Source organism: Protopterus annectens, chromosome 16.part0, assembly GCF_019279795.1.
Source record: "Protopterus annectens isolate FY-2018-M chromosome 16.part0, PAN1.0, whole genome shotgun sequence".
Lineage (NCBI taxonomy): Eukaryota > Metazoa > Chordata > Ceratodontiformes > Protopteridae > Protopterus > Protopterus annectens.
In genome coordinates, this window is record NC_056750.1 from 118,851,520 (window position 1) to 118,867,285 (window position 15,766).

A 15,766-nucleotide genomic window follows, 5' to 3' on the forward strand; every position below is an offset into this window, starting at 1 on the left:
AGGATTTGCTCACTGGAAAAGAGAGAGAGAAAGTTATATGTGCTGGTAGAGTAAGAGTTTACTTAAGGGGGTATGGTGGGCAGGAAGACAGGGGTGGAGAATGAAAAGTTAGTAAAATTAGTCCATGGGGTGGCTGGGGAGTTGATGGTGGGAGAGAAGTAAAGCAGGCTAAAAGACACACACACACACACACATTAGGGTGACAATCTACACATACACACAGGGGTCCCAAATGAGACTCAGAATGGCAGTTAAGTCAACCAAACTTAGTAAGGGCTAAAATAAAAACACTTTGCTTTGTTTAGATGTCATATAGCATTGAAAAGTTGGTTAAACATAACTAAATGTTATATCAGCTGCATTAAGCAGCAGTCAAAGGACAGATACACACTCCTTGTTACAATATACAGTAAATAGCAGACTGTGGGATTCCCACAGCCTAAGGCAGTTAATAATAAGTGCCAGTAGCCTTTTTTCTCTCTCTCTTTTTTTTTTTTTTTTAATGTACGCAGTACCAGGTTGTAAGTCTCACTGAACTGCAGATGCAGCATTAAATATCTTCAAACAATGCAGTAGAATTACAGAATGAGCTACTGAAAGACTCAACCTAAGAACTCTCCTTGGAAAGAAAAATAATACGACATGCTATCTGAAAGCTGTAAAAACGTCTGCTGGACAATACTTCCCCCAACCTCATTCAAAAAAATGCAGAAGAATGATCACACAGACTCTTCACAAACCATCAAAAAATAAAAAGGATAGGAGACTTTCCAAAACACAGACACAACCTGGGCTTGCTCTTAGAGTCCACTGAGTAATCTACCGTACCAATAATCAAAACATACAAAGTAATTTCTACCATGAGCAATCTGAAAGGCATTACTAAATATTCATCTGTCATCAAGAGGTTCCATAGTGTAGTGGTTATCACGTCTGCTTTACACGCAGAAGGTCCTGGGTTCGAGCCCCAGTGGAACCATCTCTTATTACTTTAAACAGGCACAAAGACAATAACTGCAATTCATCCAAAAACATATCTTTTCATGCACACAGAGTAAAAATTTCACCACACTCTCACATTTGAATCTAATGACCATGTAAATACTGGCATGTGTCTCATGATTTTGCTCATTCCCAAAAGGACACAACTGCTTCACTAGCAGCCAATAAGACAGGGACACAATTTTACTAATACATCTCTTAACTAATGCTCAGCTTAAAACACATCTATACTTTTTTTAAACCTTTACAAGTAATTCTGCAATCACTTACAATTTTATTTTGATTTCTCAGTCTAGTCTATCTTACTGACTCACTATACATAAATGTAAAATATGTCATTCTAACGAGTTTATTCAGTTTGTCAGCCTTACTGACTCAGCATAAACAAGTACAAAAGTATTTGGCCCTGATGAGTTTGTCTGCGCCTGTTGTTTTCTTCCTATTTCAAGCTATATGCAGTAATAATGGCCTGGATACTAACAATTAAAAAAAGGCCACCTTGTTTGACATTTGCCCATATGCACAAGGTAAGCTGCAGGTTCTGCTAACTCCTTTACCTTTCACCATTCTTCACAGGTATTGTCTTATACCAGTCTCATGCATTCCAGAAAATCAGACACAGTTTTTCACACTACTACCTCTTCAAAAAGGATGTTGCACTAATTTTCCACCCTTTCTGTGAAAATCTGCTTCCTAAAATCGCACCTGAACCATCTGCCCAGTGCCATCAAGTACTACATATCAATATTTTGCAGCTTTTCCCAAGTTATCCAAGTGTGCTGCTGTTATAATGTTGAATTACTGATTGTATTTCTGCACTTTATCCTTGTATAAAGCCAATGTACTTCACTGATATTAACTGCTGATTTTCTGCACTGTAGCCATCTTGTTCAAGGAAGTGTTTGCTGGTTAACTTGTTGCATGTTCTGCAGTTTCTGCACATTAAGCTTACTCTTGTGTGATGTTTCATTAAGAAATGTTAGTTCTGCACTCTAGTGGCAGTACAGACTACACTGGTTTGTTCTGAGGTTGGCAAACAAAGAAGAGAGCTTCAAGTGTGTTTTTGTAGTTGACAGTAGGCTTACTGTGTCTGCTTAGTCAGTTTGCCTGCATAAAGTCACTGCGTAGGCACAAGTGCTTAGAATCTCGATTTACCTATAAAACAACCCATAACTGCTCCTGAATAAGTAGCTGCCTAACGAGCACCAGGTGTGTCTGTGATAAGGAGCATCACCCAGCAAGATTAGACTAAGACTGCAATTTTTACCCAACTACCATCAAAGCAAATCTGTCTCATACTCATTGAATTCCCTTACACTGCAGTCATAAACAAAAGGAGCACAAAAACACTGCCACTAATTATAGCCTTACACTTGTTACAAGTACCACAGAAGTTCACTATATAAATACCCCAAACCCAGGAACCTGACTTTGTTCATGTGTCTGTAGCCAGCTTGGTACAGTTGACATCCTGCGACAATGCAAAAATTGTCTCATTTTCTCAGACAACCACTTAATTCCTGAAATATCTGCTACAGTATGCGAGAAATATTGAGTATACACAGTCATTGGAGGCAATGTTCTCAAATAAAACTACTACAACCATCAAACAACTTGTTCAAAACACACACCACCTATTACATACACACATACCACAGGGCTAACACACCGACCCACATATTCTGAGGCCCTTAAAATTAAACTTCACAAACCTCAAAGGCCTCCCAGACACAGAAATTATGCTAACTATCCTTGGCAACCTCAAAAACACACAAGCACAACAATATCCACCAAGACACATTCAGCCTCAACTCAATGTCTTATGTATAAGCCCAAACGGCAAACAACCTCATCTGGCAGTATCTTGGTCAAGTCAAAGTACACTCCACTGTAAGATATGGATGTCCTACTCACCAAACCAAGCAAAGAGGGTTATGATCGGCTGCTTAACACAGACCAGGATCCTCACAAACACACAGGTGCACTCAGGTCACTGAACCACAAGTACCAGTATGTCTTTTTCATAGTCCATATGGGTGTAAATTACTTGAAAACTACCTCTCTGGTCTACGAATAAATAAGATGTTGTTCTCAGACTGTGTCCCAAGCCGGTATGTGCCTAGCATTCTGCAGCATTTAACAGTCTCCAAGGGTGATGCCACATTATGAACAGAAGATAACTGACAGTTTCTGGTGTCACTCAAACAGTACAGTATTTGTCACTCTGGGAAGATAAAGCTGACAGACCATTCTGCTTCACCACGGATGGTCTGCACCTGTTCCCTCTAGGCTACTGAATATTAGCTATTTTATCCACCCACTGTGCCTTTTAGGCACTGCCAACCTGATAAACCATCTGACACAGAAACCAGCCCCTAAAAATCTAAAGGTGTTACTGCTCAATACCAGGAGTTCAAACAAACAAAAAAAATCACTTAAATAAGCTCTCCTCACCCTGGTGAATAGAGATGTCTTTGTAGTTAATGAGAAATGGTTTAAAACAGTGGACAGTACTCAGTCAGTGCAGAACTAGAACGCTTTCCACAAATTTAGACTTATTACTGCACAGATAGGACAAAATGTGAAGGTATCTCAATATATATCAAAAACAATAACACGTCAAGGTTGGTCAAGTAGCATGACGGTCTTGAGCTTCTCCACATCCAACCCATCGCAAGCAAGCCTCATATCATATCCTTGTGAGCTACAGGACCCACACAATGACCCAATAATTCACACTACTTAATCAAGCTTGAGTCACTATCTATTCTACCAAACATCATATTCACAGGCAACTTCAACTACTCGTCTACAAACTGGGAACGCCAAAAAATTCCTAGAGTTTGTCAACATGAGTGCTGTAGACCAGCTAATCTGTACGCCTGTTAGGGCTGTACAGAACCCTGAGCTGGTCCTCGCAAACATGGAGGAATGTTGCCCCCCAAGTGCAATACCCTTAGTGGTCTGGTAGGGCACAAAGCGGTCTCCTTCAAAATATAAATAAAGCTTCTTGCACCACTTGCTCCTGGAACTTTTAGGAATTACTGTATGGCAAACCTCCTGCTTTTAAATGACACCATGCCAAACCTCAAACTCCCCTCCCCCCCATCATCATCACCAAATCCTAGGAACACAGCTGCCTATGTGGAGTTATTCACAAAGTCCTTGTATAACCACGTATACAGCTGCAGAAAGGCAGCAGTACCTACCCGAAATAAGCAGAGGACAAGTACAAAAATCAAGCCACCTGGTGGAATCCCAGCTTAAACAGGTTTTACAACTAAAGGAAAAGTCATGTCCACAAAATAGGAAGAGCAATAACCAACAAGGCAAGTACTCCCATATCAAACTTAATAAGCAACTCAAGCCTACTAAAGTCAAATTTGTGGTTAAAGTAGCATCTCAGTTTAAGGAAAATCACAAGGCATTCTTCAGCTATGCCCATCACTAATTTTAAATGGCGCCACCTATACTGAGCTGGAGTTCATATCTAATCTATTGGTTGATAAGTTCAGCTCCAATTTTCTCTCGCTTTCATCACCAAAATATCCCAATCATAACTTCCCAATGATCACTAGCTGCTAAAAATGCTCTCAAAGGCCAAAAACACTGCATCCATGAGACATGAAAATATCCCAGGTTGCCTCTTTAATACCAGGAAACATGGTCTTTTGGACCCATTAAAAAGTACAGTTTTGTACCTACCATAAATGTAGATGTTCGAGGATCCACATTGCTGCAGTCCTAACTATTGGGGTAGTCCGCTGTCCAGTCGGCCCGAATACCAAAGTATATTGACGCCGGTCAGGGCATTAGACTGACGTCAGTACGCCAGGGTACTAATGCGCATGACCGACGTCATATCCTCAGTCTTTTCTTGCCCCAGATGTCAGAAGACCCTAAAAAGACAAGGCCCAATATACCTGCACCAAAAATATGTACAATATATACAAAATTATCAGCATATAACCTCACCTACACAACCACCTCTAAACACAGAGGGGAAGGAGGGAGTAAATTGACTGCAGCAATGTGGATCCTCGAACATCTACATTTATGGTAGGTACAAAACTGTACTATGTTCTTCATTCCACATTGCTGCAGTCCTAACTATTGGGTAGAATCCCAAAGCAGAGGTAAGGGAGGCTGGCAAATCATAAAGAAGTAGGAGCTGACAACATTCCTTGCAAAATAGCTGTGGCAAAACCAGCCCTAGACTTAGAGTAGAGAGGAAGGTGATAATGCTTAGAGAAAGTATGCACTGAACTCCAAGTAGCTGCCTCCAAAATATCCTTAGTTGCCACCCCTTAGGAATGCTGTTGAAGTGGCAGTAGCCCTAGTGGAATGAGGCCTAATCCCAGCTGGAATCTCCTTGCCATGATGGGAATAACAAAAGCAATGCAAAACCCAATCCACCTAGAAATAGTTTGTTTTGACACAGGCTTGCCCTCGAACTCAAAGCAAAAGAAACAAACAACTGCTGAGACTGCCTAAAATCCTTAGTCCTGCTTAAATAATAACGCAATTGCCTGTGTACATCTAAAGTGTGCAAAATCTTTTCCCCTTTATTTTGGGGTCTGCATAAAAAGTAGGCAAATGAATAGTTTGGTTTAAAGCCACACTAGAAACCACTTTAGGCATAAAGGAAGGATTAGTACGTAATGATACCCTATCCTTATGGAAAATCAAAAGGGCTCTACTGCCATAAGGGCCTGCAACTCAGACACCCTTCTTGCAGAAGTAATAGCCAACAGAAAAGCAGTCTTCCATGACAAGTATTTCAATTCAGCAGTAGCCGCAGGCTCAAAAGGTTGTAGAGTAAGTTTTTCCAACACAAAATTGAGATCCCAAGCAGGAGTAGGAGCTCTACGGGGGTCTTATATTCTTTGCCCCTCTAAGAAACTGCTTGAACAAAGGATGCGAAAACAATGGTGGGTCACAATCATAGTGAGCTGAAATTGCTGCAGCATGAATCTTAATGGAAGAGAAGGACAAACCTTTGTCCAATAACTCAGTAAGATATTGAAGAGCCACACTCAAATTAGGCTCAGAAATCTCCAAATTCTTTGCTGTACTCCAAAATAAAAATCTCTTCCATTTTTCTGCGTACACTTTCCTTGTACTAGGTCTTCTAGCTTCCATAATCACATTTAAAACTTGTTGAGGAAGTTGAGACCTGCTGTGTTTCAACACAGAATATGCCAGGCTGTTAGATGAAGAGAGTGAAGCTTGACATTGAGCAGATGACCGTCCTTCTGAGATAACAGATGTGGAATCAAAGGTAAAGGCCATGGAGGCTTCCTTACCAGACTCCTTAGTAGTGGGTACCAGTGTTGCCGAGGCCAATCTGGAGCTATTAAAATCATCCTTGGCTTGTCTTGTCTGACCTTTAAGAGCACCTTTGGAAGAAGAGGCAGAGGTGGAAAGGCATACACATGAAGATTTTTCCAACTGAAAGACAGAGCATCCACTTTCCAAGCTGTGTGATGAAACCCCTTTGTGCAAAACTTTGGCAGCTGGTGGTTTAGTGGAGAAGCGAACAGATCTATGTCTGGAGTTCCCCATGACACTGTCAATTTCTGAAATACATGAAGATCCAGTTTCCACTCGTGGGGATCCATGATTTGTCTGCTTAACACATCTGCTAAGGAGTTCTGTGCTCCCGGCAGAAACCTTGCCTGAAGAGTTAGTTGCAAGCTGAGCGCAGTCTCCCATAAAATCATTGCTTGCCTGCATAGAGGATAAGAATGTGTTCCCCTTGTTTGTTGATGTACCACATGACAGTTGTGTTGTCTGTTAGAATCAACACCTGCCCTGGAAGAAGTAACTCCTTGAAAGCCATTAATGCAAACTGGACTGCTAACATCTCCTTCATGTTGATATGTAGATGCTGTAGTCTGGCAGGCCACTTGTCTTGTATCCACTTTCCATTTAGATGAGCTCCCAAGCAATGTCCGAGGCATCTGTCGTTAAAATCTGACTCGCCTCTGGCCGGGTCACAGAGAGTCCCTTGTTTAGGTGACATTCCTGAGCCCACCACAAAAATTCTTTTTGAAGGCAAGGTATTATTTGAATGACAGTGTCCAAATCCTGGCAGTGCTGTGTCCATACATTTTGAGATACCATTGTAGCTTCCTCATATGCAGTTTGGCATTGGGAAGCACCAGAATACAAGATGCCATGAACCCTAATGCTTGAAGGACTGTCCTTGCAGTCAGCACGGACTGATGAGATAGTTGATGGAAGTAAAGTGATAGACTCTTTTGTTTGTCCGGGGTTAAAAAGGCCATCTGGGCTGCTGTATTCAGTCTCACACCCAGAAAGCACATGTCTTGAGAGGGTACTAGACTGGACTTTATTTCGTTCACAGAATACCCTAGGCATCTTAGCACTGCTATAACATATTCCAGATGCTGTAGAAGGTCTTCCTTTTCTTGAGCCAGAATCAGGCAGTCGTCCAAGTAAGGATAGATTTGAATTCCTTTTAGCCTGAAGTAAGCTATCACTGGAGCCAGAACCTTTGTGAATACTCTGGGCGCAGTAGATAAGCCAAAGGGCAATGCAGAGAACTGATAATGAGAATTTCCAGCTCGAAAACGCAGATACTTCCTGCAACTTAGTCTTATAGGCACATGAAAATAAGCTTCCTTGAGATCTAAAGTTACCATCCAGTGATCTTTGCCCAGCAGAGGTAAAAGCTGTTGTAACGTCAACATCTTGAACTTGGGAATGTCCAGATAAGTGTTGAGGATAGATAAATCCAAAATTGGTCTCCACGTGTTCCCCTTCTTTGGTACTAGGAACAGGCGAGAATAAAATCCTAGGCCCCTTTCTGATACAGGGACTGGCTGAATGGCCCCTATTTGGAGTAACTGAGAAATTTGCTTGTGAGCCTCTTTCCTTTGTGGAGGAGGAACGTCTGGCATGCCTTTGAAAGGGGCAATGTATGGAAATAAAACCTGTAACCGTGGTGAATGATATCCAACACCCATCTGTCTTGAGTAATTAAATCCCAATTTTCTTTGAAAAGAGACAGTCTTCCTCCCAAAGGAGCTGCCAGACGAGAATCTACTGGCAGCTGAAAAGGCAGGTCATTGGGTCTGTTTACGAAAGGACTGACCCCTGCCCTCACCAGAAGTCTGAGCAGGTGAACTCCTGTTCTAGGCCTAAAAGAACCTTGAGCTCTGCCCCTACCACGTCTAGACCTACCCCTAGACTGGGAATCATAAGCAGGATATGTCCATCCCTTAGTAGGCCAATTTCTACTAAACTTCGGTGGCTGCACCTGCAAAAAATCTTTAACAGTTTGCATAGACTTAGCTTTGTCCTCCATTTTCTTTAAAACTGCTTCCACAGGCGAACCAAACAACACATCAGACTGTAAAGGAGCATCCAAAATCCTTGTCTTAACATGCTCAGCTAAATTCTGATCCCTCAACCAGGCATGCCTGCGAAGAACAGAACTAGTGGCAGCCACCGTCCAGGAGGCCTGTACAGCATCAAAACCACATTGCAAAGAATGCTTACCCACTTGTTCAGACACATGAACTAAATCCAGCAACTCTTTACACTCAATACCTTCCGCCAAAGCATCCACCTTAGATTTCAATTGTGAAAGGAGATAATTTTGATATTTTAGCATGTGAAACTGACAATTCAACGCCCTCATGGCTAAAGTGGAAGAAGTATACACTTTCTTTCCCCATCTATCCAAAGCCCTTGCCTCTATCAGTGGGAACAGGGTTTTTAACAGAGGCCTTAACACCTTTAGGTCCCTGAGAAACAGTTTCCGGGTCTGCCCTAGGACTCTTAAAAAGATACTTATGAGCTTCAGGCACCCTATAGTACCTATCAGGTTTAACAGGAGCAGGAGGCAAGGAATCAGGGTTCAGGGAAGCCTCTGCCAAACATCTTCTACCACATTCAACACAGGAGGTATAGCTAAGGGCCTATGCTGGGGTAAAACAAGAATTCCCTAAGCCTTTTCCTAGAATCAGAGTAATCTTGGCCTTCCCATTTAAAGTGCTCCCTCATGGAATGCAGAGTCTCTGAAAATGAGAAATCCTCAGGAGGAGAAGCTGTAGGAGTGGAATCATCCACATCAGAATCAGAATAAGGAGGATACTCCTGCAAGTCTTCCGCAGAAGACTCAGAAGCCTCCGAACACTGTTCAAAACTCTCAAACTCAGGTTCCACCCTAGGCCTCTTATCAGGAGGGGGCATAGAACCTCTAATCAGAGTAATTAAATCTTCTGCCATTTTAAGCATATGTTTCTTAGGCACAGAACCTGAAGTGCTAAAAGAAGCCCCCACTGAAGCTAAACTTGGCCTACCTCTCAAAGAAGTTTTGAAAACAGAAGGAGAGGCTCTAACTACCTTGGGAAGAGAGGGAAGAACAGTTACCTGAGAAGCCCCCTCAGCCTGGCCTACCTCCTGAGAAGGCACATCCTGCAACAGTAAAGTCTCTGCCTGAGACTCCAAAGAAACTCCTGGCAAAACCTCTGGCTCCACTGAGCCTTCTAAAGAACCGACGTCTGGGACTGCCGGTTCATCAACCCTAGGCTTCGCTGTTTTGTCCTTGCGCTTTTGACGAAGCGGCCGGAGCATCCGACGGCATTTTATAATTACAACGCTTCCCAAACACTAACCTGGCACAGTCTAACCGCTCTTAATAGTGCGTTTGTTAAATCTAGCACAAGAGCGGCATCCAACAACGCCGTGCTCAGGCCCTAAACAAGGTATACACAAGGTATGGTAATCCCTATGAGGTATCTGTTTCCCACAAGAAATACAGTTATTCACTTTTTCTGACATCCGGTTAAATACTGAGGCAAGAAAAACAAAATGTTCCCAACGGGTACTTAGCCAACTTTGATTCGGTCTGAAACTCCGACTTCAGAAAATTTCAGAACGCCAACCTGCACTCGCAAAACTGCTTCTGCATCGGACCATGCGGCAAAAAAGACTGAGGATATGACGTCGGTCATGCGCATTAGTACCCTGACGTACTGACGTCAGTCTAATGCGCCCTGACCGACGTCAGCCATATACTTTGGTATTCGGGCCGACTGGACAGCGGACTACCCCAATAGTTAGGACTGCAGCAATGTGGAATGAAGAACATCCACTATTCAACGAGAACCTCCAAACAAGCTTCATTTCAAATTAGTAAGGGACTGCATCTGTTTCCCCTCTGCATAATAAGTGCAGGTCAGGCGGTTAACTGACCTGGGAGATTACAGACCAGTAAGTCTGATTAATCTTGTATGTAAATAATTCTGAACATGAAAAATATGACAGAAGTAACCTTCAGACATTAGATACAACTCAGTTTGGATTTGTTAAAGATAGATCATGCTTCCCCAACCTGATGAACTTCTATAAGAAAAAGTCATCAAAGCAATGGATGAGGACAAAACTGTGCATACTGCCCACTTCGACCTTGCCAAGGCATTTGAAAAATACCCCAAGTTGGGCATTGCAGATAAGCTCACAAATCTGGTGTAAACTCCATGTCATCAACTGGACAGCCAGCTGTCTCACAGACAGGATCCAAGAAGTCATGGCAGCAGAGTCTACCTCCACTAAATGTCAAGTCACTAGTGGGACCCCTCAAGATTCAGTGTTGGAGCCACTCATCTTTGGCAACTGATTCTCTGAAGACAAGGCTTATGTCAAAGGCCTCTGTCTGACTTAGCTCAAAGACAATTGTAAACTAGATAGTCATACAATCCCCCAATGACACAAATCCCTTCCATGAAGGTCTGACACAGACTAATAACTGGTGCTAGAGTGACAGTCTAAAAAGTCCATGCCAAAAAGTGCATAATCTCTTCCTGAAAGACAGCCATCCCTGCAAATTATTACACTGATAATATACCCTTAAAGGTAGGCCCAGTGTTTATGGATTTGGGAACACATGTAGACAGTAACTTGGCCTTTGATCACCACGTGTCTAATGTAAAATTATGCTATGTTACTCAACTTATAAGGAAGGGTAGGCCATTCAAGTCAAAAATGTCATTGTTCCATTGTACCTCATTATACCAGCGTACAATGCTCCCTTTGCTATGTACCTAGCCAGGCATATGCAATTGGAGTGTTCACAGAGACTCCACAAAAAATAATGGTGTGGTCAACATGTCCTGTTAGGACCGCCTCAAAGCCTTATCCTTACACTTGGTCTCCTACAGACTGCTAGGAGACAATCTATGCCTGGCCTACAAACCATCTTCTAATCCAGCCTTAAGACCTGCTGAACATTAGCAAAACAGAGAGACATCAGAAACACTCGATCAAAGGACCTCAACCTAACCTGCAACATACCTGAAGACCTTTTTGCCTCCTATTCCTTCTTGTGGGTTATGAAAATAAATTTCCTAAAACGCACTTGAGTTCCCCTAGTAGTGAAGGCCAGGGGAAATGGAGACAAGCCTAATCCATTTTGTCAGGCAAGAACCCAAGGGTTTCCATACAAATGGTCATGCAAAAGGTGGATGAGAATGCAAATCAATTACAAGTAGACGTTTTTTAACTTACTGACTACTTTTTCTGGCAGAAAACCACTGCTGCCATTACTTCTACTACAGTGCCAATAAACAGTCATAGCATTTTTATTTCTTTTTTCTCCATGGCTGTGCAGCCATGGAGTTGTAATTAAAGTGGGTGGGGTTGGCATGGGGGAGCACTGACCTTGTTTTTTCCCCCCTCATCTGGATGAAAAATCAGCCTTATGCATTTGTCTGATAATAGCTTCTTCTGGATATAACCTGACCATTCATACTAGAAGCAAACCAATGCATGCCCATACCACGTGAGAACTAGAATATAAAAGTAGATATAAAAGAAACCCTTGACTCTACTCCAGCAGAAAGAAGGAATGGTTCAGCAAAACGTTACTGGCATAAAAGTGGCATCAGAGGACAGCCAGACTGACACTGGATGGAAAGATGCACAGTATTCATAGACCTACATATATATGCACACAGACAAACACATACACTACATATATGTGTGTACCGAGATCAAAATTTAAAAATGTCTACTTTCAAGACATCAACATAAAAACAGGGGAAAGGAGGGTACATGCACAGACACACACACACACACACACACACACACACACACACAAAGTACTGATGCAAACTCCCCTTAACTGAAAAAAGATGTCCCAGAAACGTAAATGCAATCACAATCTCATGAGTCATTTCCATGAATCTTATGTCACTTTCATGGAAACTCAAAAGTTCCCCTAGCTGTAATTATGAAATAAAAAATAAATAAACTCCTTAAAAAAATTACTCAGTAGTGGTCTGGCAATGTATTTTAAGACACAATGAAATCACATCTCAATAGCTGTATTTATATGGACTTTCTTTGACAATGTGATAATTTTGTTCATCAAGAACTTACCCACATTTGCCACAGCTTTCTTCCCAAGAAGTCCTTCAACTTTTCCCGGTTAGGGGTCGCCACAGTGGAACTCCGGTCCGCTAATGATTGGCAGTGAATTTTTAAAGTGTCGAGTTGCCAGCCCTGCGCACAACCTTCAAAGGCACAACCATACACGCTCGCACCTACTTGCATGTCTTTAAATTCACTCGACCACGGGGAGGGCATGCAGACTCTGCACAGAAGGCGCTCCAGCCAAGAATCGAACCGGAGAACCTCATGGGTAATAGTCACCATCTGCAAGATCTTAAATATCTGTCACTGCTCCCACTTATTTGTCAATAATTAATATGCTGGATAACAATATCATAGTTTTTAATGAAAGCAGCACTAAAGGTGGCCTACATCAACAGGATCTTTAACTCCTCATTTTAAGAGATTTACTGCATAACTGAGGCTGACAATATTTCCCCCACCAATTTTAATTCAACATCTAATTCACTGAACCCAGAATTCCATATAAAATAACTAACACATATATTAAATTAGTGGAGTAATGAAAAAGGAAGTTATGTACCTACCATAACGTTCCAGGTTTGTTGTCCTTTATCTTGCCTTCCTTCTTGCTGGTTGGGTTTGGAGCCGATCCTCGGCTCCGACTCAGCCAACTTACAATAGCTCAAGAGCTTTTACTGACTCGAGGCTACCCCTTATCCCAACATGCCTAGTGGTAGCTACCCAGATCTCGTTTGTAATAGCTCACACTAGACATACATAGCAAAAAACTAATTTTACTAAGCTCTTATACATTTAAGGTAGGAAGGAAAGAGGAAAACAATGCATGGTTAACTAACCTGGTATATCAGCAGGAAACTCAGCCAGTGTAACCAATAAAGGAACTCCTCTCGAACCTCCAGGAAGGGGGAAGGAAGGGTGGGGGAATGGAAGAAGAAGGCGAGATGAAGGACAACAAACATGGAACGTTATGGTAGGTACATACCTTCTTTATGTTTTGTTCCATCTCGCCTTCGTTCTTGCTGGCTGGGACCGCGTCCCCAGCACCTGGTTCTTGGGTGGCTCACTGGAACAAACTCTGCAGGACCGTGGAACCAAAGGATGCCCCATTCCGGGAGACCACATCCGCTTTGTAATGAGTGATAAAGGTATGAGGATTTGCCCATGTTGCTGCTGCACAGATTGAATCTAAAGGCAATTTAGCTTGGAAGGCAACAGAGGTGGCTAAGGCCCCGGTTGAATGTCCTCTGGGCCTTCCTGGAAGCGTCTTTTTACACAAATCATATGAATAACTGATCGTGTCAGACAGCCATTTTGATAAGGTCACTTTTGAAACTGGATAACCTTGTTTATTGTCAGCAAAGGATACAAACAATGGGTCTGAATTTCTGAGGTCTTTGGTCCTGTGTAAATAACAACGTAACTGTCTACAAACATCCAACTGGTGGAGTCTACACTCTGCCTTGTTGCCATAATTGGGGAAGAACACAGGAAGCTCAATGGACTGATTTAAGTTGTACTCTGAACATACCTTTGGCAAAAAGGAAGGACTGGTCCAAAGAGAGACTATCTTTGTGAAAAATTAGATACGGCGATCGAATAGACAAAGCATGTAATTCAGAAACCCATCCAGTTGAGGGTTTCCAAGATAGAAATTTCAGGGGACAATATGCTGCTGGTTCAAAAGGTGGCAGAACCACAGAAGCTAAAACCAAGTTTAAGTCCCGAGGGGGGGGGGGTTCTCTAACCAGGGGCCGTAAAAGTGTTGTACCTCGTAAGAATGCTCTGCACAACTTATGGGACATGATGTTAGAACCCAAGTCTCCTACATGAAAATTGGAGATGGCAGCAGGTTGGTCCCTAATAGTAGCTGCAGCTTCCCCTTTTTCGAAGGTTTCGGCCAGAAAGTCAAGAATCTTGTGAACAGGAGCAGTGAAAGGATCAATGTCATTACTCTTTGCCCAATAAGAGAACCTCTTCCATTTGCTAGTGTAAATCCTCCTGGTAACGGGCTTGTGGGAGGACACTAGGATGTGTTGTACAGCAGGGGAAATGTTTCAGAGCCTGGCTAAGACTGGAAGTGGAGGTGCAAAGCAGTCAGCTTGAGAGTTTGGAGGGATGGATGAAGCTCGCACGACTGATGCATCAGGAGGTCGGGAACTGGGTCCAGTATCCAAGGTTCCAGTTGAAGATGAAGGCTAAGAAATGGGAACCATATCTGACGAGGCCAGCAATGAGTATGAGTTTGCAACCCAGCGACTTTGCTTTCTGGAGTACCTTTGGAATTGGAGGGAAAGGTGGAAAGCATATAGTAGTCCCGGAGGCTAATCATGAACAAGTGCATCCTTGGGTGACTGCCCCAGATGGGGAACTAGGGCGAAGTAGCAGCTGTATTTGTTGTTTAGGGGAGTGGCAAAAAGATCACAGCATGGCTGGCCCCATTTGCGGAAACTCAAGTCCACAACTTCTTGCTTCAGGGACCACTTGTGAGGCATGAGGATAGCCCTGCTGAGCCTGCCCGCTATCATGTTGGATTTTCCAGGAATGTGCGTCGCAATCAGAAAACATTGGGAAGACATCGCCCATTGCAATACTCGAAGCGCCTCCTGACACAAAGGGTAAGATCTGGTTCCACCCTGCTTGTTGATGTACCATACCACGGACATATTGTCTGTTTGAATAGCAATGGTCCCAGTAGGTAGAGTCTTGAAGTGCTTGCAATGCCAGAAGCACTGCTCTCATCTCTAGAACACAGATGTGCAAGTGGTACACATGAGGTTGCCACATTCCTTGGACAGTCTGTCCCAGATAATGCACCACCACCCTATCTGTGAAGCTTCCGTGGTCACTGTGGCTACAGGATGGGGGTCTAGAAAGGGTCTGCCCAGAGTACTAGGTCCTTTTTGCAAGATTCCGTGATCAAGATCATGTGTGACATTGGCAAATCCTGGAAAGACCACTGAGTGAAAAGAAGCCACTGCAGAATCTGCATGTGGAAGCGTGCCAAAGGAACTAGTGTAATTGCAGCAGCCACTGAGCCCAAGACTTGTAAAACTTCTGTTGCCTGAACTCGCGTCTTTTTTATGAGAGACGAAACTTGCTGACGAATGGTTGACACCCTGTCTTGATGCAATTTTGCTATCATGCATCTTGTATCCAACTCTGCCCCTAAAAAGGTAATAGACTGACAAGGCTACAAGGCAGACTTTTCGTAGTTTATGGTGATGTCTAACTGGGAACAAGTTTGGATTGTGTAGTCCCGTGCTTTGATCAGTTGATGCTCGGTGGTAGCAGTGAGAAGCCAGTCTAAGATATGGAAACACCTGGAATCCTAGACACCTCAGGTGAGCCGAGACCA

The 15,766-nt window shown here is 42.9% G+C and overlaps 1 non-coding gene across 1 annotated transcript; it reads left to right on the plus strand.

Annotated features, from left to right (window-relative positions):
* The first annotated feature begins 906 nt into the window (after positions 1-906).
* On the plus strand, positions 907-979 carry TRNAV-UAC. The gene has a single exon. It is a non-coding gene; the product is annotated as a tRNA-Val (tRNA).
* Positions 980-15,766: the final 14,787 nt, after the last annotated feature.